This window comes from Emydura macquarii, unplaced genomic scaffold, assembly GCF_026122565.2.
Source record: "Emydura macquarii macquarii isolate MOO-44397 ecotype Brisbane River unplaced genomic scaffold, CSIRO-AGI_Emac_v2 contig_480, whole genome shotgun sequence".
In the NCBI taxonomy this organism is placed as follows: Eukaryota; Metazoa; Chordata; order Testudines; family Chelidae; genus Emydura; species Emydura macquarii.
The window spans coordinates 16,456,433-16,481,511 of NW_027130617.1; the positions used below are offsets into that span (position 1 = coordinate 16,456,433).

At 38.7% G+C, this 25,079-nt stretch overlaps 1 long non-coding RNA gene across 1 annotated transcript in view; it reads left to right on the top strand.

Moving 5' to 3' along the window:
- Positions 1-25,079, top strand: part of LOC137146784 (uncharacterized) — a 141,406-nt gene that overhangs the window by 105,783 nt on the left and 10,544 nt on the right. The window contains exon 2 of the long non-coding RNA XR_010918051.1: positions 21,935-22,073. This is a non-coding gene — a long non-coding RNA (uncharacterized lncRNA). The remainder of the gene's footprint in view (positions 1-21,934; positions 22,074-25,079) is intronic.

Sequence of the window (25,079 nt, forward strand, 5' to 3'; positions counted from 1 at the left end):
TTTTGCTGACGAGCAGTCTGAAAGGATTACAGTGCCCATGCAACAATAGCAAAAATATGAGACGGTGTCTCTTCAACCCCTTTTGGCTTGTCTGAGTAGAGCAAGGGAGTGCGCCATTTTCGCCGTGGCACCCCACCACTGATGTTTCTAGTTCAAATCTTTGTACACCTGTGCAATAAAGATTTAATAACGCTTGTTTTCTACAAATTGTCTCTGTTATAATATAACCTATGTTTATTTTATGGGGAGGTTTATTGTAAACACAGCAGAATGGTCAGCAGCTTGTCTAACCCACATTTTTGTTATATTGGATGGGAAGGAGCTGGAGACAGGACTTTGTATGTGTATGTGGTGGAGTGGATGGGGGGACAGAGGCAGGGAGAGGGATTGAGGGAGAGGGGAGGAATGAGGACCCATGGTAGGTAAGCCTTGGATTAATTTGTTGAGAAAATCTTATTTTCTTATTTTATTTGCCCATGAGGGAGGGATGCGGGGAGTGGCTACTTCCTGATCTCAGGGCAGAGTACTGTGTTGTTTGGAAAGAAATATAGGGTGGATGTCTGGAACTGACAGAGCAGGTGCCTCGACCACTGGGGAGAAAAGAAACCCATGCCACAACAGTTGTTAATATGTGGATTTTTGGGTGATTATTGCATCACAAGATTGCAGAAGTTTGAGGGACAGCAAGGCTTACACTATGATTTGGGGATGGCTAATTTGGATGAAGAGAGGTGGCCTGCATTGGCATCATGTTTTGCCCGCTCTGCAGCATCTAATTGATGATTTAAGAGATTATGATCTATTGGACACTGTGGTGATTCACTTGGGCAAAAATCATCCAGGCCTTATTCCTGGTCTACACCTCACACAATGTATGAGAACAGATTTTCATGTCATCAAAGATTTGTGTCCAGGAGCTGTACTAGTTTTTTCTGATTTGCCTGAGCAGCTGAATAATTACTACAATGAAAATATGAAAGCTTGTAGCAAGTGTAGGAAGAACATTAATCAGGAAATGGAAGGGTTCCATGGCTGACCAAAAAATGTGTACTGTTTGGCATAGAAACATTGCAAACTTTGATACCTCACTGTTTTCCTGGAGATTGGGTACATCTATTGAACAAAATCAGAGGATCTTTTTCTCAGACATAGAACTGTCGATATTGAGGAACAGAAAGTCTGTCTGTGATTCTTCAGGCTAGCCCTGCCACAAATTCTACCCTCCTACTACTCTAAACCATGACCAGGAACACCATTTCACTGAAACCTACTTGTCCTTCGCTCCAGGCACCACATATGAGTAGGTGATAGGAAGGGAGGAAGTTAACAGAAATAGAAATATTTGTAGACCAGGCAGTGAGGACTGCTGGAAGATGTAGTCTCTGCAAGGGATGGGGACAAGGCCAAGTTGGAAGAGGGAATGCAATGAATGGGTCAGGGGCATAGCTGGGGAGGCGTATGGAAGCGGGGCTGGTACAGTCCAACTGATTGGACGGGGCTGGCTCAGTATGCAAATTGAGGGACAAGCCAAAATGCTTACTAATGCCTATCAACAACATATTGTTTGCAGATTTAAAAAAAAAAAATTCAATAGCAGAAACCCACATTAATGCAGAGTTAAGGATGCTTGGAGGTATTTCATCCCCTTGCAGAATGTTGAGTTGAGCGAGACTCACATTTCTTAAAATCAGGAAATGTATAATTAAGGTTGCCCATGCCTGGAATCCAGTGGGTGACTGTGAATGAGTTGTTAAAGGAGGTGAAAAGCCTGTACATTTCAGCAACCGTGGAGTTGGCAGAGCCAAGGTATATGTGTTAACAGGGCATACTGTGGCACTGCTGAAAGAGGGCAGAATTAAGGTTGCTTGGGCAACCTGAAGCATGCGTTTTCTGGTTTTTAGAAGCCTGAGTTTTGCTCAACTCCGTGTTCTGCAAGAGGATGACCTACCACCAAGCAACGTGAACTTTGGGTTAACGTAGTTTTTTCTAATGAATTATATGAGAATTCTGAGCCCATTTCTCCATTACACTCTGGCCCCTTTGCACTGTTGAGATGGAACAAAGGGCCTGGATTCTTGCTGTAATTCACCTGGTGAATGACAATGGAGGAGAACTCCTACACCTTGTGCTCCTCAGTTCATATATGGAGAGCATGCTCAGGGAGGGAAGAGGGCAGGATAGACCATAAGACAGGGGTGTAAGTTGAAGCAGCCTCAAGGCTGCTTCAACTCACAGCGGACAAGACTGCTACGGAATCAGGGGCCATGACAGACTTCTTGATCTGCCTCTCCTCCCACCCTTTCCATCACCGTGCTGAGCAGAGGGGAAAATCAAGCCCTCTAAATCCAAAATAGCTTCCTCATGAAAGGAATCACCTTACATGCTGTAGGTTGATATTTTCTATAGAGGACTAAATATGCTGTCTTGGAATCATTACACTCTTCTCTGCATTGGCCTCTGGAGCAAAGTGGGTTTCCCTTTCTGAGACTCTTGAAGAAATAATTATGGTTTCTGTCTTGAAACATTTCTTCATTTTGAAAACCTTATCACTTTAAATTCAGTCTGAAAGGTTTGTGCCTGACTGTCTCAGCACAATAAAGTGGAAGAACCTCCCTAAAACCTCAAGAAGAGTTAACTCTCCTGAAATGAACTGATTTTCAGATCATGCAGAAGACAGTTACTTCCTTCTTGTCCTTGATCAAACATCATTGCCATTATTTATTATTTTTATTGCAGTACAGCAGACAGTCTCCAGTTGTGCTGGGACCATGCACACATAGTAAAAAGACAAACTTAGCATGTGATGATAGAAAGCAGGTGAGGAAAACCAAGCAAATTCTGGGTAACAGTGAAACAATTGTGTTTGGTATTACACGTAGTCAAAAATTATGATTTAATTTGGAATTTTTCCTCAAAAATGTTTGGTTTGGGGTCAGATTTTGAAAAATCACAATCAGAACTACAGATGTCACAAACTCCCAGCTCCAACAAAAGGCCTGTGCTCAATGGAATGTAGAACGTAGCTCACTCCTTTTGAATAGTTTATCTCTGGTTTGAAGGCAGGCTATGGGTATGTCTACACTGCAGATTAAAACAGGCTTGTGGGGCTTGGGCTTCAGTGCTGTTTCATTACTGTGTAAACTTCTGGGCTTAGGCTGGAGCCTGGGTTCTAAGAACCTGTAGGATGGGAGAATCCCAGAGCTCAGGCTCCAACCCGAACCCAGAAATCTACAGATCAGAAGTCTGAGTTGGTGGGCACAGGCTAGCCGTGGGTCTTCCTTTGCTGTGTAAACATATCCTATCAGGGTACAATTGTGAGACTCTAATGAAAATAGGAAATGGCACAGTTTAAATCAATCTTTGTCAGATGAATTAGTAAATGTCTGCTTAATTGTCCTCCTCCCAATCTTTATCTCAGGAGACTTTTATCATAATGAGTGTTAATTCTATTAAATTAAGTGTTTAAAAAAAATAAGGGGTTATTATTGTCATCTTTTCTGTGGTGCAAAATTTTGATTGATTGGTCAATGACTATTCTCTCCTTATTCTCCACTATAATAGGGCCATGAAAAAGAAAAGAAGTGGAATAGTTGGCCAATCAAATTACACAATAATGACAAGGTTAGGCCAAAGAAGGTACATTTTGGAAGTTTACAAATTACTAAAACATTTGGATTTTTCATGTTTGTGACAGAGATTGGACTGAAAACAGAAAACAGCATGTGAATCCATTAACATGACAGCCCAATAAAAAGGCAGAGAGGAAAAAAAAAACATACAAACATACATTAAAGTAATTTGAAGTGATCAGAAACAAACCCACAATGGAATTCTTCCCCTCACAAATAAGATAAAATATCCTAGAAAGTATTGCACATTTCTTTCTATTTCCTAATCTCTGCTGGTTATGTGTTCCATTATTTCATGAAGGTTTTCACTGATGTATCTTCTAAATCTGAGCTGTCTCAAAAGTAGAGGTGTGGGTCATACAAACAAGATTCAGTTCATGACAATGGCTTACAGTTAACATAACTGATCTTGTGACCTTGTTCCTCCTCCTACTGTAATGCTTGAGTCTTGCTTTGTTAATGAAAGAGCAGGTTTCACCATCTACCAGTGAAAAATGATAGGTTTATAAATAAGGAGCAATATAGTCATACGTAACCTGTGCTTGTTAAGGGTCCTGCATTAGATCACACTTCCAGTTGCATTGCTTGATCCAGTAACTCACAGGAGGGCTAATTTGTGGAGAATATAATGAAAAAGGGACAGGAGGGCTCTCTTTTCAAGGTAGAGTAGAATACCAAAGGTTTGAGGAGGTGGCTTTTGTCACTTGCTGTTTATAATGTCTCTTGTGGCCGATGTGCTATTCATATGCTATGCTTAACTAAGACTCTAAAGGGATGATTATTTTTACCTGTTGTAAGTAAAATAAAATGTCACCTCATTTGAAAGTGTCTTAAAACCTTAGGTATATTTATATGATCTCTGCAGATATTATATAAACTATGGTACTAAGAAACTTAGAACTGCCATGTTAGCTAATTTATACAGCAATTTATTTCCTGTGTCTTGGAACAGATCACAAAGGGCTCCCTTGTAAGTTCTGCTAAGAAAGGTCTCAAATCCTCCTAGCAGCTTGGAAAGATTCTGCTAAAGGACATGCAAATTCGAATAGAAATATTTTGTGATATAGTACACAACAGCCAAAGGGGATCCTTTGTATGTATCCCCGCAAAAAACTGCTTGGCTATCCTCTTCACCTGTGCTATAAACATTTCACATAGTTCAATTGGCATCTACAAGTATTATTCAAAAAACTCGACTTAGAAGATTCTGTAGTCTCCAACAGAAGCACATCAATCTGCTGTCTGATGGCATCTCTCATTATTAGTATAGTGGCCCATGACTCCAGGGTCATATCAAGGAAATCTTTCCATTTAGGAGATTTGCCTGGAGTCGTCAGCACGTATTCACTAAAGATATGTCTACATTACAGGGACTATAGCGGCATAGCTACATCACCAAAGCTTTGCCAGCATAACCCCATAGGGGTTTTTCTTAGTGTGGGAAAAACATCTCCCAGACAACAGTAGCTAGGTCAATGGACCATCTTCCATCAACCTATCTGTGACTTAACTGGGGGGTTAGGTCAGCATAGCTACGTCGATCAAGGTATGGATTTTTCACATACCTGACCACCGTAGCTATGTCAACCTACATTTTAAGTGTAGACCAGGTCTAAGTAGTATAGGCTATATTTGACCTCAAGACAGCAATCAAAATTGGATCTGTCAGTGTACCAGGCTAGGGAAGACTAAAATCCTCTGCCCCAGACAAATATGCATTCTTTGGTTGGTTTGATGGTTTTCTGGATGAGGGGATTCACCTTTTCCTGCCTCTCACACTAACTTGCTATTGTATTATAGAGACATTCCTGAGCTTCCAAGTTTCCAAGAGTGCAGAATCCCTTAAATATTCATTTTTGGAGAAGAAAATTATTTACCTGAAATTACTGTTCTCAGAAAACCCTGGTATATGCTACAGTGGATGAACATTAACCCATCTTTCTCCCCAAAGGAAGGAGAACTCTGTAATCTTTTTTACCAATACATTTTAAATTAAATTTTTGGATCTAAAAGAAAGGATTTTCATTTCCTATCTAAAAAGAGTAGGTGGCTGGAGTCAATTGCCTTTGTTATGCTATAGTAACTACTTGCTTGGCCAAATAGCTCTCAGGAGGTATTCCATCTTAGTTGTGTGCAGAAGCTGTGTGCAGAATGATCTGTTACAACATATATCTTCAGAGTAATTTCTTTCTATGCCCATCTAAAAGACAAGGAACCTGACACAGAGGGAAAGTAAGTGATTTGCCCAGAACAGTCAGTGGCAGAGTCACTTATACAAAGTGGGCTTTCTACTAACCCTCAATCCCTCTTCTGAATACTAGGCCACACTACCCTCAGGTAGATGTTCTTTGAATTCTTTATTCATAAATAATGTTAGTTAGATGCTTACTGAATACTCAATTGTGTTTTCATGGGTACTGAACTGCAGTGAGGAATATTCTTTCTCCAAGGCAAAGCTGTTAAAGAATGCAAAAAGGCAATGCATCTCAATTCTCTGTCACTGCTGGCTTCTTGAACATGAGCTGACATGCACCACGGACTTTGAAGATACGATGATTGAATCTGTATAGAGTTTAGGGGGAAAAAACTTGGAATTCTATCATCAAACATTGTCCTCAGTGGTGATTAATATAGGACATTAGAACTTACCCTGGGTAACATCTCATGGTTAAATGTGTTAAAAATGGTTATTTCTCAAAAATATATTTTACAGGATTTTGTTTATAAATATTAATAGAACAACATAGAAAATGATGTCAAAGGAGAGTGTAATTGTACAGTGTATAATATAATTGATGCAGAGTGACAGGGAAGCAAAAAGGGTGCCGTAGGATAAAATTTCCCCACTAAACTGAATAACAGAAGATCCAAAAACAGAAATGAAAATTGGAACATTGCTTACGATAGATATTTTATTTATATTCAAATACTCTCAATAAGGCTAATACATACAATATTTTCAGAAACATCTGTTTCTCCCACTCTTCAACTCAGTATTCTCCATTGCTATTTTGTTATCATCCATACAATCAGTAATTGTAATTATTTCCATTATCGTGTGTTCAGCTAAGAGTTTAGTTTCAGTAGATTAGATTGAATCCAGTTTGCTTTCATTATTTTCTATTTGTTCCACTTATTGCAAATTGTTCTCTTTGCTTGTAATTATTTTCCATTAAGCCCTTTGAATTCCATGAATCCTTTCTCAAAATACACAGCAATGCACATTTATAAACTAAATCCACTTTCATCAGTCTCCACATTCCTTTATTTTCACAACTAGATACATAGGTTGAGAACCACCGGTTTAGACTGTGGCCCAATCAGCACACAGTGGTGGCCCATGTGACATCCTCAGGGTCAGACAGGTAGTATATATATTGTTTGGATGCAGCCCACATAACACATAGCTGCATATTCGGCCCACAGTAGCAAATAGGTTGAGAACCACTGGTCTAAACCTGAAACAGGTTTGACTTCTTTGTCTTGAAAGCTAGTAACTGATAAATGCTTTCCTCTATCATCACTCTGTGGCTATGGGGTCATCTGCCCTTCAAATGCCACAGCCCCAGTGGATGAAAAGAGCCTTTTTGGAATCATATCTTGCGGTCTGTTATTCCCTGATCCATTGTGTTTGGGCTACCACTGATCTCTGAAATGTCACCTCATTTCTTAACCTCCTTAGTGCAACAAAAGACAAGACCAGACTACTCATGTTAGGGAAATCTAATGGTTCCAAGAGGGAAATTTGAAGTACTTGGTCTTTCCTGGCACTTTCAATTTGACCTGCCATCATGACTGCCTTTATTGCAAACTCAGCAAAAAACAATATTCTTCCTTGAGCTGGGAGTCAATCAGGGTATCTCACTTACCCTTTCCTTTCTCAAGCTCTAAGCCATCCACCAACCTCAGAAAGTGGCCCCATTGGATCTGCCCTCTTTCACTAAGCTGGGTGCAATACATGCCTATTTTACTCATGTGGAGTCTGCCTTTTTCCTGTTAGGCATTACCTTTCTTTACACTAGTAACTGAGTCTCTTCATGGTAGGATGCCTTGAGGTGATAAACATTTGGTGGGCCCACTGCTAGCCACAGCTCTTTCCCCATGGTGTTCCAGCACTGGGTTGTTGAAAGTGGTAAGCAGAAGAGTTATGTGACTTCTCTATGCCTTAGTTTACCCATATATAAAATAAATATAGATACATTTTGATTATACAGTTGTCTCAAGGGACCTCCAAAATATTCAGATAGCTGGAGTTTTGGGTACCCTAATTCAGTTTCTCTATGAATTTTGGACTCAGAAATAAAATCAAGCTTTGGATAATCAGAAACAAAGATAATTCGGGTTTGAATAACTATTGTTTTGGCTGTAAAATAATTACCTTCATTATGGAGTGAGTCTTCAATTTAATTAGGCCCCAGTACTGCAAAAACTTGTCTATGTGCTGAACTTTGTTTCCTTGAAGGATATGAGGCTATTCACAGTGTTAACTGTGTGTAGGTCTTTGCAGGATTGGGGCCATTGTTGGTGTAAGGTATTTTGAGATTCTCAGATGAATACACTGAATTTCTTTATAATATAATCATCATCATTTTCTATAAAAATATATGAATGATGGATACGCAGTTATTTTTTTCTACCAGTTTGAGATACTTTATTGCTTGTACTGGGATCCCCCATATTAAATATAGGAAATATCTCTGAAACCAGAAACTTTCAGAGCAGAAGAAACTTTTTAACATGTAACTACTATGCCTATCTAAAAAAATATATTGCTATGATTTCTCCAACTGCTTGAAGACTAACTTAATTTTTCATGATATTTTTAAGTGACTGTAGCTGTTGGTCTAAAAGTTGAACTTGCAAAGAATTGGACTTTTCATTTGTATAGCACATACCACACTGTGGAGTCTTTCAGAGATAATCAATAAATGATAGTAATAATATATCAAGGAACTGGCAAGCATGTGTTAACAAGACCAGGTAATTGTTATGTGGATCTAGAAACAACTGTCCCTTAATCCCACATAATTTTAACAAGAATTCCTTATTTGTTGGAAGCAATTTAAACCCAACTTCAACCAGAACATTTGATTTTTTTTTTTGCAAGGCGTGACATCAGATTGCAATAAACTCCTGATGCAAGAGAAAAGTGTTTGACCAATGTTGTTTCCAGGGACCAGACATAAACATATTAACCTAGGAGTTTTCAAAGTGACACAGAACAGCATGAAGTGGACTAATTTACAAGTGTGAGTTTATAAAGAAGGATTTTCAATTTGTCCCATAAACTGTGCCACTTGGCAAAAATAGGAATAGATTAGAAAGGGTGGGAGGGAATGTGTAAATTTCCATATATCTTTAAAGGGGAGGAAAGAGCAATTTAACTTTGAGAGTGCTCTAAGAGGGTTAATTCAGGAGAAATTCTGCAATTTATTCCTGCTCTCAGTAATGTTGGACCTTAGGGCTTGATGTAATGGAATGTGATTTAGAGTTCCGAATGTGCTAATTTTGTAATTCAGGTGTCCTGTGGAGAAGCTGTGTTCATGCCAGCTGTCTGGGGAATTAAATGCAGCTGATTTGTGTTGGGGAAAATGTGTAGTTTTCTTCAGGCCTAAACTGTTGTAAAATTTAAACCAATCTGTTTTTCTCCCTATTTAATTCAAAGTAGGGGATACAGGTAGGCCCCAGGGAATCACTGAGTGCTTCCCCCATACTTGTTGGTATTTTATATAGAAAATTCTGAAGTTGTGCTTTTGCTAACATAAAATATGATCTCCATGAAAGCCGCTTAATTTTTTAGTTATTACATTAATCTTGTTTTCTGCTTTGTTTTTGCCCTGGTTTCTATGTATTGTATTAATTTGGACCCTCCACACACACTAATTTTTCCCCAAATAAAAACTTGTTAAATTTTATCACTGGCTTTTGGGCATTTTGTGAGTATGAAGCATTGCAGGGGCTATAGATTAATTTTTTATAACAAACCCTTGTGTTAAATATTCATTTAATTTCTTTCCGGGAGAGATTCCTGAGGTGGGAAACTGGTTCCTAATGTTGACTCGTACTGAAGAGTAGTTGTTGTAGAAATGTGAGCTGTAAGTAGCTGGCTACCAAAGATGATGTGCTCAAACGTTAGCTTCGCAAACAAAGTTCCGTTTGCTAGATGATTACTGTAACATTGTGTGACGTTATTTTTATTTTACTTTTTTATTTCAAGATATTGCAAAATATGGTTCTTTGAAATACTGAACCATCGTAACTCAGGGCTTGTCTTCACTAGGCTGCTCTGTCAGTGCCACACCTATCGATGCAGCAACATTGATTGAGCGGGTCTGATGAAGACACGCTCAGTCAATTGCCAAGCGCTTTTTCCCAAAGAATCCAGTACTCCACCGGAATGAGAAGCATAAGCCCTCTGTAGCTGCAGTGGCTTCAGTGAAATTACATTGATTTTCACCAGCTGAAGAACTGGCCTTCCATACCTTTAAAGGGAAAGTACTTCCTGTCACTGGTTGCTTTACAAATTACTATGAAACTAGATAAACAACATGGGTAAGGCAATATCATTTATTCACCCAACTTCTGCTGGTCAGAGACAAGCTTTTGAGCTACACAGAGGCCTTCTTCAGGTCTGGCAAAGATACTCAGGGCTGGTCTACACTACAATTAGGTTGACATAAGGCAGGTTAGGTCGACCTGACTCTGTAAGCACTTACATTGGTGGGAGCAACATTTTAATGTAAGTCTCCCACTACACCTTTGAGGATGAGGATCACTTTATGAAAGGTGTTCACCCACAGGAGACGTGGTGTTTTTGTCTTTTATCATTTTCCTGTGTCAGTTTATTCAAGAGCATAGTGATTGTCTGGTTTCACCCACATACTTGCTATTGTGGCATTCAGTGCACTGGATGAGGTACACCGCTTGTTGTGATAGGCATGTGTAGGACCCATGGATTTTGGGAGGTGTTGGTCATTATAGCACCAGAGGTATGCCTGGAGGTTTTGCCTCACATGTTCTGGCAGAATCTGGTGCCGCTTTGCCTTGATGTGTCCTGGTCTGTGAGGAGCTTGATATCATTATCCCACACCCATTACACCTTACCTGACAGGTGAAACTGGTTAACTTTCTCCAAATCAGAACAGTTACATTACCTTTACTGGTTTCCTTTCTAAAACAGCTACCCTGGAAAACATTTTAAGGGGATGTTGCAAGAAAGGAAGCGAAGCCACCTGTTTATTTAGGAGAATGGTTTAACATAGTCTGGCATGGTGCATTTTGAAATGCAGTGGAGAATCCTTAAATACAAAATGTTGATGTATGGTGAAAAAAGTCTCGTGATTTTATTCCCTCATTGATATCCATAGTGATTTTATCATATGTTGCCTTTATGGAGATAAGTATAGGTAATATATTATTTTTACAGGTCCATTCATGTGAACAAAATTAGAAAGGCAGAAAACTTACAGAAGTTAATTATGCTGAAGGCTTCACCAGATAGCAGAGTCTTCCTAGTATGGGGATAGAAATTTGTTTATTCAGCTCACCGCAGCCTGAGTAATCAGATCCAACATATCCATATACTTTCATATAGGAACTGTCTATGTTCATTGGTTTTGCTAGTGATAGGATGTTATTTTTGCAGTATGAAGGAATTATGAAGGCTGAACCATGTGGAAGAATTGGATTGCCTTATGTTTCTCAAGGTAATGTTAAAATCATCTTAATTTAATTCCAAACTGTTTGCTTCTTCCACCTTTATTAAAGTGTCCAATGAAAGAGATGGGGCAGGATCAAATACTTGGTCAATGGTGCCAGCCTTGGCTGCCCATTTGTACACTTCTCCCACATATGCCTCCAAACTTCCCTCCATATATCTCTTTAGGAACGGAGGCTCCTGAATTAATTTGTAAAGTCATTCACTGCCATTTCCTCAAGATCCTGATCTGACAGCCCCTGAAATGCCTGTAAGAAATAAGTCAACAAATAATAGCTAAATCCGAAATGCAGTCAGAAATTGCTGACAGTATCATTTAATTTTTAAAAAACCATGAATTATTTGTTCTGCATTTCAAGTTCTGCATTTAGGACCTGATTGAAAATCCATTGAAGTCACTGGAAAGACTCCCACTGACTTCAATGGATTTTAGGTATTATCATTATTTGGATTAGACTCTATATACATTTTTTGTAAGATTGCAGTTGTGTCACTTTGTTCTGTGATCCCATCAGATCTCACAAACTAATCGAATCATAGACATGTAGTACTGGAAAGGACCTCAATAGATCATCTAGTCCAATCTCTTGCACTCAAGACAGGACTAAGTAGATCATTCCTGACAGGTTTTTGCCTAACCTGTTCTTAAATACCTTCAATGATGGGGATTCCACAACCGCCGTAGGCAATTTGTTCCAGTGCTTAACTATTGGCAGGCAGTTTTTCCTAATGTCCTAAAATCTACCTTACTGCAATTTAAGCCCATTGTTTCTTGTCCTATCCTCAGAGGTTAAAAAAGTCAAATTAATGGTTGACCAGGAGTTCTCTAAAGAATACATTACAAGAAGTGGTACTAGTTACACTCCGCACATTCCGCACACCTGCTTATCCATGAATGCATGCCACAACAAGGTGTTCAGGATGCTGTACTATTTTAGTATGTGAATCTCAGCACTGACCATTTGTCATTAAAGATCCACGGGCACTTAGTATAACAGTTGTGGTATGAATTCTAGTGTCCTGGCGAATTACAAATGGGCTATTATATTCTGTCTACCTAAAATTTCCCCTGAAGCTTCAGCTGGAGGGTATTCTTCATACCTCACTAAACTTTTGTATAGTGTTACTGAGCTCCTGCTTTTCACTCCAGAGGTAGCTTCATTTCAGTTGTAATTAAGCATTCCTCAACTCTTGTGGGAATTAATTAGATAATGTATGTAAAGCATGACTGATAACCTCAGATGAAAGTTGCTACAAAAGCGTAACCTGATATTCATCTTATTTTAAGAATGATGTTGGTTGGGATGTCAGGACAAAACAATCTGGCAGTTGAAAAGGGTGAGTTCGTCAGGACATAATTAGATTAGTTTCCTGAGCTGCTGATCAATTTGCAGGTTTAATCCAAGCCATTTTATAAGAGCTAATGTGTTTTGCCTTGAGCTGGAATCTTACTGTCCCTACTAATGGTCACATCCAGAGGTTATTAATATTTGGCAACAGGTCTAGTTTTATTCAGTGACAGATCTTGATCTTGTTTGATCCCTTTCTTTTTTGGGGGGGAAATTAATTTTAAATGGTGCACCTGGACTGCAGAATGGAGAATTTAATTTCATCCTCACTGTAGGATGAGAGAGAATGCATATTTATAACATGAACAGCAGACTTTTCATTCTCTGGCTCTCTCATACTTTGCTTACTTACAACATGCTCCAAAACTCCATGCTCTATGTAACAAATTTTCTAGAGTTCCTTTAATTGCGGCATTCTGTAGTTAATACTATAGTCATATGTGGTAGAGGTTTAACACAGGAATATTCTACTAGTTTAGACTAGATTTCTCCATTTTTTCAAATGATGGTACACACAGGTGAAATGCTAATGGACATTTTATTTCATATTTATCCTGTACTCATTCTGGCTTGGTTGAAGAGTGTTCTGAAGGCTTTTCTACACTAGTTCATATATTGTTTTTTGTTATGTGTATATGTGACCTTGAGAGCCCATAATGCCAACTAGCAGAGATCCCACCCCTGCATACTGTAACTCATGTCAGGCCTGTCACACTCATTGCCCCACCACACTGTTATAATTATATATCAAAGGTGTCGTGTGAGGTATCGTGTAAACTGGTAAAATGTTGGTCCCGAAAATCATTGCATGATATATATACAGGTTGTGTGCAAAGAGTTATAGATGTGACCGGAAATATGTTTTTAAAATGTGTTTGGGAGGCACAGCATGAACCCAGCCTGCCCTAGAAAAAGGAACATGTATTTACCTGTCTGCCCAGTTTGGTTACAGGCAGTGGGCAATGGAAGTATATTTATATATAATGTAAACAAAGCCATCAAGCTTAATGAGAGAAGACTGTTTAACAAACATGCTAGGGAACAGGACCTGCACCTCGGGAAAACCTCCTGGCTCTTGAAACAGAGATGATAGAATTTGGGTAATATAAATGGAGGCTAACACATTTGCGTTATCCAACACTGAGGTGTTGATAAAGCACAGCACCCTTTGAGTCTAGGAAAGCCTGAGCCTCTTGGCCTGAAAGCAAAGAGCTGAGGGAAATTTGATGTAAGTGAAAAACCTGCTTAGACATAGATTGTAACTTGCTGAAATTAAGATTTAATCACTAGAAAGTATGTTTTGTTTTCTTTTGCTTGTAACCAGACCTGTTTTTTATTCTTGCTTAGTATCACTTAAATCTCTATTCTTTGTTAATAAATAGATCCTTGTTTTATTACGAAAACATCTCAGTGCTATGTATTAAAGTTGAGTGTGAGGTCTCAGCTAAACCAACAGGCTTGTGTATGTTCCATCTCTTTGGAGGCAGCCAACTTGATCATTTCTGTGAGTGCCACGGTGAGAGGGACTGGATGCTTCAGAGAGATATCTCCAGGGAATTTGGAATTGGGGTTCACTGCTTGTTACTCACAAGGCAAGGTTTGGACTGACACAATTCTTAAAAGTTTACTGGCAAGGCAGACAGGCTGGTGTGTCAAGGAGCTGACACACAGCTAAGCAACAGCAAAATTCTCACTTGTGGAGACGAAGAGGGGTAACATAATGGCTCACAATTCTGGGTGTCCTCAGCATGATGTTACAGTATATATTCTGACATTCTTGGTGATATGCTTTGAGACCTGCTGATGAAAAGTGCTATATAAGATAAAGATATTATAAATATTATTATTAACCCACTGTGGGTCTTTGTCTCCTTCTAGTGGCTGAACCACAAATTCATGAGTTTGCTACTGCATATGAGGTAATGGCCCCAGTCCTTTAGTTCAAGCAGTAATGGTTTGTGATTTTAGACTCAGAGATCCCAGGTTTAATCCCCACAGACAGCCCAACCAGCAGTGTCATTACATGTATGTAATTATATGGTTAATTGTATGATTATACTGATTTATATTTGTTTTGTATAGCAGTACTGTGAATGTATATGAATGTGTCTGTCCCTTAGATGGAATGTGCATGTGATTTTAATATGTGGGAGGTGTACTGTCTCTGTGCTGGTATGTTTGTGTTCTCCACAAATGTACAGTAGAAAGAATATTCCCTAATAGAAATTAAAACAAAAAATTCACGCTTATTTATGGCTATGGCAATCCATCAGAAAATCCAAAATGATCTGCTTTGTTTGTTCGTGAGAGCAAAAATCCCCACTTTGACTCTCCTTTCTGCTTCCCCTGGCCCATATCATCAAGCTTAAACTTCTCCTCAACTTCAAGGCCTTGCACACACCTTCCCTATCCTATAACTCAAATGTTATTCCTTGATTCTTGTTCACATGCACCTTATTCTCCTTTGCTCTAGCCTCTTTGTTTTCTTCTCCCCACTCCTGTCTTTGTGCCTTCTTATATGATGTCTCTTTCAATCATTGTCTTCTTCAGTCCGAATTCCAGCGCACCAAGCCATCACCCTTGCTCAAGAGTTAAATGGGCCATGAATGCAGAAATTTCCAGTGTTACTCAAAAGGGACAGGGTGGGGACACAAAAATGTAGGAATTGTCATGCTGATCAGATTAGTGGTCTGCACAGTCCAGAATAAACCAATGGTGGCCAGCACCAGATTTTCTCCTCTCCAGACATGCTGGGGGACTATGCTGCAACCCCTACTCCTGTACCAGTCGGTGAATTCTCTCTGGATATTAGGAAGCTCCTCGCGCTCCTCCCAGGGCAGAGGGGAATTGCACAGCCCTGGACTGAGTGCTTTAAACCCACAATCAAACCCTTCATGACTAGTTTAGCTAACAATTTTGTGATATGTCTCCTTTAAGAAAACTGAGGTAGCAGGAACCCAAAAGAGGAAATGAGCTCTAATCCCTGCTGGCAGGTGTGACTGTGTGTTCGAATGCAGTGAGTGTGTTGTGTTTACCAGCTCTCTCCAGTTCAGCCTCTTCCCTTAGCTACTAAATTCAGCCAATGTAACATTCCATTCTATTCTGCCATGACACAATTTACTGTGTCAACAATCAATACAAAATAATGATTTGAGGAACAAGTTGTTGCTATTGATTAGAACATTTTCTGTTGTATGCCTCCTTCTAATTCATGGTAGTGTAGTGGGGAGAAATGCTTTGTTATTTACTGGTCTTTCTGCCTGCTCTTACATTATGTGTCCACAAAACAATAAAGCATTCTAAACAACTGACCCCAATTTTTTTCACCACATGTACAGGATTTTGATCAGAACTAAAAATGTTTTTAAAGTCTATAAAATATTTATAGGGGCATTAAAATGACATGTTGCCAGGATGTCATTTTATTACGATGGTGTGTCAGTTCAGGTCATGCCTGTTATGTTATATAACTGTTGAGCTGATCCTAGCGGATGATGATGTTTTGTTCAAAAAGCATTTTGGATTTAGAATAATGACCACAATCTGCTGCAGAACAAATATTGATGAGAAGACAATGCCAGCAAAAGAAAATGTGGCATATCTGGAAAAGCTGCGTGAAGCAGTGTTATTCACACTCAAAAATGCAATCTCTCTCGGAAAGTACTGCATACCTATCTGGAGAAGAGCGCCATACAATCCAAAGGCTATTGAAGTCAATGGAAAATATCCCATTGGTTTTAATGGCTTTGGATCAGGCCCTAATTGCATTAATGTTCCTTTTACTAATGTGCCTATTTATAACGAAGCTCAGCATTGCTTTTGTCTGCTTGTTTCCGCTCCATTCCAGGTGTTAGTATTTTCTCTCACTCTGTATTTTCTGTGAAACACAGATTGTCAGGAAGGAGGGAAAAGAACACAACCCTTCAACTGCAGTGATCTGCTGTAGACACCTCTCTAATGCTCTTGGCTGAGGCACAGTGAACAAGATGATGATGATGATCATGTAAAAGTAGTTAATAAAAGCAAAAGTGAAGTGGCATTTCAAGCTTGATTTGGCAAAAAACATCTTCATGCATGAATGTCTCACTCTGGTGAGAGAAAGAGAGAACCAAAAATATCCATGAAATAGGAAACTATGGAATGTCAGATGGAACAAGAGTTCAGAGGAAAAAGTCCTATTACAATCAATGAGGTAGATCCATTTAGTAAAAAAAATTTAAAGAACCAAAACAAATTTCATAGGCGCAACAGGTTTTTTGACATTTTTTAGAACTTTTTCTCTAAAAAGTGTAAAAATTAAACTGCAAGAGAAAACACCCCAGGTTTGTCTGCTTAAGGATGGCTGGCCATCCTGGTTTAAGGATGCTAGCCACTTCCCTCCCTGCCTGGCGGCTCCCATGTTGGTTTTGCCCATCTGCCATGGGACTGGAGTGGGGCAAGAGTTGTGTGAAATGCCTGCTCCCCATGATAGGAATGAGGATTTTTGTCAAAACACCAGTGTTTGCAATACTAGATTCTTATCCTGTGAGGATATGATGACTAGAAAGCTAGTATCCACCAGTATCTGGCTCCTTTGGAGGTCTCCCAGCTTCCTTAGTGGGATGCAAATATCCCATGAGAGCTACTGGCTATTTGAGCATACAGAGGGAAAACTGGCTATATGTTAACTGAGCATTTAAGCAAAATATACAGTTAGGGAAGAAAGCTGCCATCCTGAAACACACCCCTCCTCCAGCTTTGCTTTCCATTTTCTCTCTCCACCCTGTGCCCTTATGTGAAATTTTAAATTGAATTTGCATGAGATATTATTCTTCACTCACTTGATAAACAGTGTGGCCCAGATTTTCAACTGGGGCAGCCCAAGTCTTCAACTGACAGAGCTCCATTGAAATGAATGGATCTGTGTCAGTTTATACCAAATGAGGATCTGGCCCCAGGTATGTTTAAAAAATGTACTTAAAGCACTGGAGTCAGTCCATCCAGGTCATTGATTGTCACAAGTTGTACAGTTTGATTCTGAAAAGAGAGAACACAACTGGCATAGAAAAATGATTTTATCAAAGTCCTGACAAAGAATCACTCACACACCCGGTTCACCAGTTACTCATTTGGCCAGTTTCAATCCACATCTTGCAATAACTGATATTTAACTATGCTAAGATGATGATTATTCCAAAGTGTTTCTACCCTTCAGGTTACATATGATGTTGAAATTAACTGTGTACAAAAGAAAACCGGAAGGTCCAAAAAGTGGGATATATGTGCTGTCCTTCACTTAGCAGCATGACCATCTGGGCTGCCAGGGTCCCCATGAAGGTCCAGCATTCTCTTCTTTGGGAAAGTTGGAGAGGACAGGCAGGCAAATAACATCAGAGATTATAGAAGCTCAGCATTACCCCAGGAAAAGGAGTTTTACTCTCCCCATACTAACTGAGAACAAAGTCCTCCCCCCCCCTCCCCCCCGTGGCAGTATTGCACTTAGTGAGGAAGGAGACAGTAGCTGGCACTGGGTGTTTTCCAATGTTTTTGGAGTCCCATAAGTGTTCTGATCTGTTTTTAATGATGTAAAAGAGGAAACAGTTAAGGGGCTTACCATTTAAGTGACATAATACAATTTTCTCAGTTCAGTCCCATTAGTGAGTAATACTATGTAGTTAGGGTGGCTTCAATTAAAGGGACATGGTCAGGTTAAAAATCATGTATCTTAAAAAGCAATTTGTTCACATTAATAATAACACTGCACCAGAGCATTAAAAGAGAGAGTAAAACAGATTTACTTTGCACTGTTTCTCCTATTCGTTTACTTTTTCTTTTCTCTCTGCTTAAATGGAATACTCAGGTTCACATTTATTTATAGTCAGTTTCCAGTGCCCTTGATACAATATTTTTTTTAGAAAATATTTTTATACCTGCGCATGTTCCGATGAAAAATCACTGGCTTTTTAGGTTCAGTATCTCTTTTATTGGTACCTGGAACTGGAAAATTCTACTTGATTTCAAAAAGCATAGCAATACAATCTTTAGATTAATTTAGTTAACGTTTTAGTGGTTTTATTTCCAGTGACACAAAGGCAAGTAAAGGGGCCTATATAGTTAATGTGTTTTTTGTTTGATCTTGGTCCTGGATGTATTAGTTTCTTCTGATGTTTGAGTGGCAATTATTTGTTAGGTTGAAGGGTCAGAGAGAAAGTTGTGCATTGACCTGAAGAAATGTGCAGTGCTATCATGATGATGAAGAAGATAAAAGAGTCTCCTGGCTTGGGAAGTATCAGAGTTGATAGGGAGTGTTTGAAGGAGAATGTGTCATAGAGTCTAGCAGCAGTGTGAACAAAAGAAGGAAGGGAAATGGAAGACAAGCTTATCCTGGCTGAGTTGATTCTCTGTGTTTTCACATTGGGGGTTGGGAGTTTTAACAAAGAAAGGGTCATTATCTGGGACTCACAACTATGTGCTCCTAACTTTTATCTCTTCTTATCTTTTTCATGAAATTGGGGGGAAAACTACTTTCAAGCAGTGGAGTGTTGAATAATCCAGAGAACAGATGGGAAACACTCAGGAATCTCCTCTCGGCATACAGCCTCAAACAATGGTCCTTTTCAGCAGGCAGGCAGGAGGTAGCTCAGGCCCTCATGCACATACATGGAATCAATACTTCCTGTGGGGGTGGCTCCGTGCTCTTCCCACATTAGCACTGGTGGTTGTGAACAATTTGCAGCCCCACTTTGAAAGTTACTCTATGGAGTTTCTCTAGTTGCCATGCTCCAAAATACATTTCAAGTGGGAGACTCCATTTCAAGTGTAATTTGAGTCTTTCCAAGAGTTCTTTTTCCTCTGGAGTTTCACTATAGGCAAAGCCTCAGAGAGCAGGAATGGGTGACTTTATGCCTTCAAGAGATGGGCTGTGTCTCAGGAGTTGAAAAAAGCTGTGGAGTGAGTTTTAACTGAAGGACAGTAAACCACGTCACTCACTCTTTCAATCTGCTCTTCCTTTGCCAGTCCATCTCTCATGACTTAATGAGTAATCCGATTGCCATATAATATACTGAATTGTGTATTCACCATACAGTGCATACTATGGTGAAAATCAGATATGCATTCCACCCCCAAAATATATCATTTAGAGTTGGGGCTACTAGATTGCATATCCCACCACCGCAAGCCATGAACAGCAAGTAAATAAGCATTTAAATCACCCTATCTACACTCTGCTCAGAAATTTCTCCTCTCAATCTGACCTTCCTCCCTTGCTCCACCCAAAGCTCATTATCTCCTTCTTCATCCTGAGCCATTTTGAATTTAATTCCCCACCATTCCCTATTCCCTGTAGTAATAGGGCCTATGACATGGTGGGAAGGGGACATAGTAAGTGGGAGATTGGCAAGTAAAGGGAACTCAGGCACAGGGACTGGCAGCAGGTGTAGGAAGGAAAGCTGCAGAGTAGGATTGAGAAGTGAATCACCCAGATGACTTCTTGGCTCTTAGAGGTGCCTAGTCCCTCTGCAGTGTTCAGTTCTCCAGACTCTATGGTTAGCAAGCTCGCTGGTCCCATGGTTTCACCTTCACATCCTACACTCCCCTCACTCCTCTACCAAATGGAACATTATTTTCCTTATATTTCCCTGGACTGTTGCGATCATTCCACTTTCTTGGATCAAAATAAACAGTGTATTTTTATGATTATCTTGAACATCAAAAAAAGGAAAATGAAAAAGGAAAAGAATGTTCACTTTGCAGTGGGATTCAGAGGAGTGGGGTGAAGGATTGCCCATGGGTTTAGGGAAGCGGGCTCCACAGCAAGGCTGAGGACCTGGGGGCCAGAGAATCAGCTGTATCAGAAAAGAGGAGTAGTTCTCAGATCTGAGCATAGTCTTTTCTTGGCGTAGTTCTGTTAGGTTACCATGATTTAAGAAAATAGCTCATTGCATCTAAATTAATATTTCCAAAGTGGTCTATGTCCAAGATGTTACCAGAACATATGTGTGCACATTTGTGGAGTCTGGAGTTTCTTGGGTCTGGAGAAACCAAGAAAAGTGAGAAAGTCGTGGCAAAATTTAAAAAAGAAGTTGTTTTTAGCACATTTCCTCTGCAAAATTTAGTAAATATTTACTACAGAAAATTACATGGAAAATTCAGTTGTCCTCTGAAGAATTATTGTGCTAAATTTAGACTATTCAACCATTAAAGTGTGAAACGGGATTTTAGTCCTGCTTTAAATTGAAGTCTCAGTGCAACTTTATCTATGGAGTCATTACCAACACCGCCATTATAAAAGAATCCATTTACCGTGCTTATGGTGCTCACTTTTAATGACATCCCATTTCAGTGAATGCATGTTGAGCTAATGCTTTGATCAAGGGAGGCTGAGGTAGCCGTCTAGTCCATGCAAAGGCAGAGGAATTGCACAGTGAAATTTTTTTTTTAATGGACAGCATAAAAGGAACTTATAATTATGCATGTTGTACATTTTTAATTCTTTCATGTCTTCATTTGCTTTGTTAGTATTCTATCCGACTGTGAACAGTATATTGTGTGTCTCCAATATGATGACTTGTAATGGCAAGTTCGTGGCATTTGTATGTATTCAATTATTGTAAAAATGCTAATATTCATGGAATCATGAATTGCTCTTTTCTGCAATATGCAAATTGTTTTTGCCACACCTGGTATATTTTCTGCAAATCCTCATGAAAATAGTAATATTTTGACTTCATGTAGCACTTCCCATCTTAGATTGTCAGTTTTACCATTGACTTCAATGGGACCAGCTTTCACCCTTAATGTGCTTACTTAAACTGGTCTCCACAGCATAAAAAACTATGAAATTTTAGGGTCTAGCATGAATGTCCTCCAAATAAACAAGATATGAAGTAATTTCCCAGCTTTTTTAAAATTTCACTTACAGGTCTTTTTTCTTTTGTTCAGCACATTGGAGAACAATTTCCCATGATCAGGAGTTTCCTTCTATATGAAGGCCTGGTATACAATTTCTTAGGCTTATCGACAGAGGCAGTAAATTCCCTGAGAATACATGGTATCAGCCTGTGAGAGTAAGATTGTGCCCTGTCCTATTCACATTGACATCAAGTGGACTTTTGCTACAGATTTTCGTGGGAGCAGGACCCATGCCCATGTCTTTCTAAAGTTCTCTATATTCCAATCATAGACATTTCTGGGTATGAGAGAGAGAGAGAGAGAGAGAGAGAGAGATTAAAATGAAATAACTTAATTTATTCTTTTAGGCAGACTCCATGCTCTAGTTCTGATGTGTGGTGACTGAGAATATCTGGAGGTCTCCCATTAAAGCACTGTCCAAGCTCAACACTGTTTATCTGATGGGCAGAGGCAAAGATGGAGTAACACAGCACATAGGGCATTAAGGTAAACCTGTTGTGTTCTTCAGACAATGCCTACAGTCTTGGAATGTGATTGTTAACTTCTTTTAAAGTCAAATTCTTTATTCGTTTTTAATCAGAATTTTTCATTTTAAAGTTGTTTTGTACTTTTCCTTCCATGCCAACACTCTGTTCTTTATTTAAAAGTGAATGATGGAAGTGAGTGGATGATTGTTTCAAAATGATGTCTTCCCACCTGTTTAAAAACAAATCAAACCTCATCACTTTAAAAAAAAATTGGTGATCAAAGGAGAGAATGACTGTGTTCCTTGCAAATGGCAAATCATCTTTATATTAATGAGCAGGATTGCTGGCCCCAGCATATCAGATTATGATTACAGTGTAATGTGACCACAAAAATCAGCGACAAAGCAATGTTAATTGGTAGTTGCTGCTATAGTTGTTTTTTTTTTTTTTTTTTTTTTTAAAAGAAGGAAACAAAAAAAGGATAAGGTTCCCAGCCTTGTCTGAACACATGCACTGAAGGGAGAGGGCCTCTTACCATCCGTGCCTGACACTGGGAGATTGAAACGGTTTCTTTGAGATATAGACCTTGCTTGCACGATGCACACAATTGCAACCTCAAGCATCAATTGCTGTGTTGCTGTTGCACTCTAAACCTTAACTCAATCTAGACATTTAAACTGCAGGCTGCCTATTTAGTGGTGCTTCCTGGTGGCAGTTATATGATCTGTACTGGCTGTTTATTGGTTCCTGGATTGATTTAAGGCATTAATTTTGACCTATAAAGCCCAAAATGGCTTGGGAGCTTTCTATTTGAGAGACCATCTGTCTCCTCCTACCATATGGCTACTGTTGTGATCAGCAGGGGTGCTCAACATGGATCCCCACAATTTAAAAGACAGAGGAATGCAAGTAAAGCATTCGTTGTAAGAAGCCCTCAAAAACTCAAAACAAGCTATACCTCCTGGTCTAAAATAGCTTGTGTCTATTAATCTTCAGGGCATACTGTGAGGTGCATCTATTTGCACAGAGGGAGGGGCATGATGAGGATCAGAACAGCAGATTACCCTAGCACCTTGGCAGGCAGCGGAACTGTCCTCACCCATGTGCTGATCTAACCTCATCTGCTGTGTCAGGGTGCCTAGAGCTAAAGCTGGGAGAAATTTTTCATCTGAAACCTTGTTTGGCAAAAAAAATGCAGATTTCTGGTCAATGAAAACATTTGGCAAATCCATGTCGATTTTGCTGAATTATTTCGGTAGGAATAAAATCCAAAATAACAAATTCAGAAAAATTCAGTGTTGTGTTTCAACATTTTTTTAGAACAAAATGTTTTGATTTTTCAATTCAGAAGGACTGTTCTTTTTCAAAATTTCCTTCAATTTTATGTTTTAAAAAATTAAAAACATTAAGAAAGCTCAAAATAAAAAATTACATTTTTTTTTTCCAGTCTTCTTTTTTTACCTTTCGAGTCCCTGAAAATTCTTTTAAAAATTGTTTTGGGTCAACCCAATGTGAATTTTTTGCCTAGTTTCTCAGAACTGCCAACAAACCAAAACACGAGTTATTTGCACAGCTTTGCCCACATATTTGAATAGGCAATAGATCCAAATAAATGTTAGGATGTTAGGATTCTTTTTTTTCAATATACTACAAAACGTGTAATTTGTAATGGAAATAGTAATACTTTGCACTTTTTGCATGCAAATAAAAAGATATTAAATCAAAAGAATACTTGGATTGTATATTCAAAAAAAGAAAATAATTAGTATGATTGCAGTTAATTAGTAAATTCAAAGAAAGAAAATAATTAGTATGATCAAATGAGTTGAAGCCAGAAAGTCTAACCTGGTGAATGCCAAAAATATTTTTTATTTAATTTTCTAATTGAAGCTGAGAATAAAACACATTTGGGAATGTCAATTGAACAAGTTTTCAATCTGTTTTTGATAATCCCTAGTTTTATTGACAGATTCCTCTTTTACAAACCACTACCATTTTTGTTTTTAAAACAAAAATAATTTTGTTTTGTCTGTAATGGCCAAACTGCAATTCTATACACCATTATGCAGAAAAAGTCTCAGAGATAATCCTTCTTCAGAAGGAAATATCATCAACATACCTGTAAATTTTGATCATCAGATAGGAATGTCAAGAACACAGTAGTGTACTAAATGACCAGAACATAAAAAAAGGCTGTTAGAGCTTGTCTTGTTAGCATATAAGGAAAGTTGACTAAGACAGCATAGTATATCAGTCTGGTATAGGTGAATGTTGAATAATTCTATCTTGCTGCAAGTACTCTCCTGTAACTCTGATTTTCAGGAGTGCCCCAGGGTTGTTACACTGCTCAGTTGAACGGTTTGCTTTATATTTCTGTAAAAATTTGTACAATGCACAGTATAAATTAAATCTCTTATATGATTCTTAACTTTTCTTTGTGTTAAGGTATATGTAGGACGTATCATGAATTCTGTACTTTTCAGTATACAGCAGAAGTGTTTTCTGAACAAAATATGATACATAACGGACATATCAGATTAAAAATAATTATTTAAATTCCCGGTATTGCAAATAAAAACATACACACTAATCCTAATGAACACCACACAGACTCATTGCAAGATTGAGGCCTCATGTGGTTACACCTGAAAATCTTATTTACTTTTCACTATTTCCTGGGTTTGTTTCCATTTTTCTCTGCTTGGACAATAAAACCAGGCTAGTCAGTTCCTTGTTAATTTTAATTTCAGGTTATCCTGAACTAGCACAATCCTATGAGTTTGGCACACAAATGCTGCAAGAGAATGTTTAACTGATGGTTGCTTTGCTTTGCTTTTAACTTGTTTTAATGAGATTTATTACAAAAAAATCATAGCATATATGAATTAGTTGTAAATTTTCTAAAAATGTACTCTTACAAAACCTAAATTTGGAGCTAAATTTGACCTGATCTTTAAGTCAACTGAAAGAAAAGCTGTACATGTTCATGATACACTGTTCAGTAGTAACACTGGATTTAAGTATT